Source organism: Echinops telfairi, unplaced genomic scaffold (genome assembly GCF_000313985.2).
Source record: "Echinops telfairi isolate 266 unplaced genomic scaffold, ASM31398v2 ScPeMD7_41;HRSCAF=154, whole genome shotgun sequence".
Lineage (NCBI taxonomy): Eukaryota > Metazoa > Chordata > Mammalia > Afrosoricida > Tenrecidae > Echinops > Echinops telfairi.
In genome coordinates, this window is record NW_022103939.1 from 3,242,000 (window position 1) to 3,247,608 (window position 5,609).

The following is a 5,609-nucleotide window of genomic DNA, read 5'->3' on the forward strand; positions in this document are numbered from 1 at the left end:
CACCATCAGCTTTCTTCACCATGTTTGCTTATGCACACGTCTGTCCTCAGCGATCATGTTAGGAAGGTGGGCATCATGAAGTGACTGTTTAGCTGATCAAGGTGCTCTTGTATTAACGGAATGCGCATGAGGGGGCCCAATGTCCACCTGCTAACCTATTACTAAACCTATAAATATATGCACATAGGTCTATTTCCCCCATAATCATAAATATAATTACATATGTACATGTCTGTATTTAGGCTTCTATGTATGCCCTTTGCCTCCTACTCCTTTCCTCTATTTCCGCACGCTTTCCTCCTGTCCCACTACCATGTTCAGCCTTCATTCTGGTTTCAGTAATTCCTCTCGGTTACCTTGTCCTTGGACACTCCCTACCAATCCTCCAACCCCCTCCCTGCCACTGGTTTTGAACCACTCATTCCCTTGTCCCTGGGATGGCCAACACCTCCTCCCTTTCTCCCTCCCACACTCTCATGTCCCTCCGGGACCGACCGTTGGTCCCATTATTTTCTTCTCATTTTGCTTGTCCAGCCTATCTTACCTGTGTGGACCTGCAGATCTAGTAATATGTGCATAAAATTGCAGATGGTTTTGACAGCACCAAACAAAGTGGCACATAAGAATATGGCAACGACAGCAGCAACAACGACAAGTAACAAACAAACAAGCCACTGACATACAAAATTTAAAAGAAGAGAGAAAAAGGAAAAAACAAAACAAAAAACAGTGGGAAGAAAAGCCTGTTAATAGTTCAAGGTCTGTTTGTTGACCTTTAGGAGTGTCTTCCAGATGAGTCTGATGGGGTGCCACATCCTGGCCCAAAGTCCATAATTTATACTCCCTCTGGACCTCCTTGCTCGGCTTCCCCCGCCACTCCATTGCACGCCCCCAGCGTTTTGCCTCAGTGTGGTGGGGTCAGCTCAGTCACACATCCCACACTGTGTCTCCGGTGCTGTCCCGTGTAGGGCCATGGGTCAGTGCAGGATGTCGCATCTTGCCATGGGGGCAGCTACATGGTCCTCTCTGTACATTGGTCCCTCTGAGCCAGCCGGGCTATCGTCCTCTGAGCTTGGTGGGCCCAGGTGTGCTCCACTCTGTTCTTCCTCCTTCCTTTGCTTCAGCTTCCTTCTGGGTGTGGTAGGTCAGTTCCTTTCCCACACCAGACAATCTATTTCCATTTCCTGTGGCACTCTCTTCCATGGTGGGGTCAGGCTGATTCTGGTTAGGGCTGGCGTATGGTCCAGTCTTTCTGTGGATTCCTCCATGCATTACGTTGCCCTCCTGGTTTGGCGTGTCATGGTGGGGTCTGTATGCATGTTCCAATTCTGTGGGGACACAACCAATACTCTCCCCCTGGGTGGGTTAGTGCCCTGTTCCCCCCGTGCCATCAACTCAGTTTCTCCCCACCCCGCTTCTCCCTCCACCTGCCCCCCCCTTCCCCTTCTTTATGGTGGACTCTCATGCACCTCCCTAGGTGTGGCCTGCCCTCCCTCCAACTATCTATGCTTCCACCCATTTATTGCGAAATAGGTGTTTATTCTTCTATTCCTGGCATGCTGATTGTACTTACCTCAGGGGACTCATGTTATACCTGTCCTTTTGAGTTTGGCTTACCTCGCTTAACATGATTCTTTCCAGCTCTTCCCACGAAATGACGTGTTTCATGTGATCATCAATGTTGGAGGGGCTGTGGTGAAGTAGGAACCCTCCTCCACTGCTGGTGGTCATGTAAATTTGTACAGCCACTGTGGAAAGCAATCTGGAGATACTTAAAGAAAATGGAAATTGATCTACCTTATGACCCAGTCATCCCTCTACTAGGCATATACCCGGTGGAAGCAACAAATAAAACACGACCAATTATCTGCGCTGCAATGTTTATTGCAGCAAAATTCACAATCACAAAGGCTTGGAAACAGCCTAAGTTTCCATCGATAGATGAGTGGATTAGTAAACTCTGGCACATACACACAATGGAGTACTATGCAGCCCTGAAAAACAAATCTTTCTTTTAAAGCAGAATGAAGGAAATGAGATACATGTGGCATGTATCACAAATATATCCTTTTCTGAGGCCTGATAAGTTCTATTTGCTTCCTTGTCTTTTAATGAACTTAATTTACATGCAGGAAAGACTTGGCTAAAATATGCATGAATGTTTGTGTACTAGTGGACTTTCTCAAGTGCACCTGGTGACGGAGGAAATCCACACATGTGTTTTTCCCACACGAGTGTAGGATGTGATCTTGATCAGTCAATCATCTGGGCAAAGCTATTTGTCCTTTCAGGGAAGGGCTCAAGTTTTAAATACTTCCCCACTAAGTGCCGCAGAAAGCAAAACTGGATACTAACTGACTGCACAACATAGCTCAAATCAGCAGTTTCCACTTCTCTTCCAATAGCATCCTTTGTGGACAAAGTACAAAGTGGACAAAGTAACTTCTTTCTGCAGTGGCGATCAGGTAAGAAGAAGAAAAGAGACAGATGGGAAGAAGGGTCAGCATCACCAGGTGGGGGAAGTTGGAGTAAAAATTTGAAAGAAGAGGAAATACCTGTGTCCGAAGCACTTAGGTTTTCTGACGAAGTGGGAAAAGACATAGATAGACTTAAGAGTATCTAATTGGGAAAAAATACTAAAGCAACTCTCTAGAAAGTATTTTGTTTTTTAACGAGTACTTATAGTATTCTGTAAAAATCAAAATCTTGAAAATGTTTCCCATCCTCGCCTCAAGCTGGGCTGGGGAAACTTATCTGAAGGATAGGCCAGAGCCAACTTGCTTCATGCACAAAATTTACGGAGAGACCAAAAATAAATCAGTAGTCAGTATAAATAATATTTAATTTAATACATTCTAAAAGGAAAATATATTTTTTCAACAATGATCAATAAAATATTACATTTTAAGTAAAGAGGAGTTCTGTATCAAGCCATATGACAACCAAGGCAAAAGAATTACTGTGTATATATAACTTCAATAGAATCAAATTCATCAATAGTTTCAGCTTCTTCCTTGATTATACCACTCTCAATAGAGATAATTACCTTATATGATGGTACTCCTAACCATGTGACAAGTTTAAAGAATTTCAATTTGCTTAATGTGAGGTAAAATTATACTGAGGTCCATTTTATAAAGAAAATTGTTTAAATTTGAAATAGAATTGTGAGTTTTAAGGTGGTTGTCGTTGTGTACCATTGAGCACATTTTGATTCATAATATTTCTATGTACTGGATTCGACTCCCCATGGAACTTCATAGGTCATAATTGCTAAAGGGCTGATCTTTGGGTGTGAGAAAGCACCACGGGTCTGCTCAGGCCACTGGCCTTTGGATTAGCAGCTGAGCCCTGGATCTTTGCTCCACCAGGGCACATTGTTTTACTATGGCTACTTTAAAACTTTTCAATTATTTATTGTCTTAGAGAAAATTAAATATAGTACATAAAACCAATAAATGGTCCCTTCTGTTTGAAGCTTCCACATTGCTCAGTGTAACACCATCACTCAGGAGATTATTGGTCTATATTAGGCATTGCAGTCTTGAATTTTTGCATTAAATTTGGGGGTTGTAATTATTCCAATAAATGATATGCATCTCGATTACTGAGTCTTTTGGCACTTCCTTATTTACAAGTCTCATTCACCTCAGCCCAATCCCAGCCTTGCTGCTCGTAGTACATGCTAGTCCTAATACAGTGGAGAGACTTTTCCTTGTGTTTAATTGCTTACCCAAGCTAAGCTTCTGTTTACTCATCTATACAGAGGAGCTATCAGATAAAATCTGCCTCTAAAGTATTAGAAGGACTATTTGATGAATTATTATGAAAACAATGATCAAATTATCAAAATGACTGAGAGAAAGTAGTTTTGACTCAAAGGAATATATTTTTACAGGGATTTACGAAAGGAGAATGAAACTTAATTCAGACCACCATGCTATCTCTTCCTAACTACACTTCTTCAACATTGGTCTTGATGGGGGTTCCAGGCATGGAAGCTTTCTACATATGGCTCTCCATCCCTTTTTGCTGCCTATGTATAATTTCTCTCTTGGGGACAGCACTATCCTCTACATGGGGTGATTTCAGAGTCCAGCCTTCAGGCACCCATGTACTATGTCCTCTCCATGCTCTCGGCCACTGACACGGGCATCATCATTTCTTATCTTCCCACCACACTGGGTGTCCTCCGGTTCAATGCCAGGATGATCAGTCTAGATGCCAGCATTGTACAAATGTTCTTTCTGCATGGATTTACCCTCATGGAGTCCTCTGTGCTATTGGCCGTGGCTTTTGACCATTGTGTTGCCATCTGCAACCCTTTAAGATATGCTATGGTTTTAACCAACACTAGAATCATCAAAGCTGGAGTGGTAATTGTTACACAAAGGCTATTCAACTTGATGCCCTGTCTCCTGCTTCGTAAGTGGCTGTCCTTCTGTGGTTCTAGTATGCTTTCTCACTCTCATTGTTATCACCCTGATGTGCTTAAGTGTGCTTGTTCTAGTATCAAGGTCAACAGTATCTGTGGCTTAGTTGCTCTCATTCTGACACCTGGTATAGATATCCCCTGCCTTTTCATTTTCTATGTGTTAATCAGTAAGTCCATTCTCAGCATCACTTCTCCAGAAGAGCGAAATAAGAGCTTTGGCACCTGTTTCTCGCACATGGGTGCTGCTGCCATATTCTGCATCTTGTGGATCATTTTGGCCCTGGTACATCATTTCGGTCATAAAGCTCCTCCTTATGTGCATACACTGATGTCAAATACCCATTTCCTCTTTCCCCCTGTGCTGAACCCCATCATAATACAGTGTGAAAACCGGACAAATCTGTAGGGCCTTTCTCAAACTCTTTTCAAACTCAGCATAGTCTGTCTGACCAGGAAAAAGATGATCTTCTTTCCTACTTCTCTTCCTTCATCATTTTATTGAACAACATCAAGAGTTATTTTTGTATTGACATTACTATTTCATATAAAACACATTTCTGTTACCACAAACGGTTTTCACATTTTAGTGGGAGAGCATAAATTATACATTACAAAACAATAATACATGAGAAGTACTATTTCATGATTATATTTTAGAGGCTTAGGATCATGGGGGGAAAGCTCCTAAATTAGATAAAGGGCTCAAGGAATTCTTAAAGGACCTCAACACTTGGACTATAAAGTATGATTAGCAAAAATGACCTCCCACGCCAAGGGCTCAGCACTGTAAAGCCAATGAAATATTACATTCACCAAGAAACCACACCTGATGTGTGCCATTGGAGTAATGTAGATATGTGATATGGGAGGAAAGAAGTGAGTTTATATACAAAATTATGATATACAATGTTAGAATTATGTAAACATTAAAAAAGAATGAGCTTATACAATTGTAAAATTTTATGAGCTTCTCTCTTAAGTGATCGGTGTTTTCTGGATTAAAAAATCCTATCTTCTGTCCTGGATTCCCTGTGTGTCCAGTTCCTATCTGCACCACTGTACATTCTCTGGTCCAACCAGGTTTGTAAAGTAGAATTGGGATCATGACAGTGTTGGGGGAGAAAGCGTTTAAGAGCTGCGAGTGTTTTGAGAATGATGAGGGCAACGAATGGAT

General features: G+C 41.9%; 1 pseudogene; it reads left to right on the top strand.

Annotated features, from left to right (window-relative positions):
• The first annotated feature begins 3,937 nt into the window (after positions 1 to 3,937).
• Positions 3,938 to 4,875, top strand: LOC115869715 (annotated as a pseudogene).
• Positions 4,876 to 5,609: the final 734 nt, after the last annotated feature.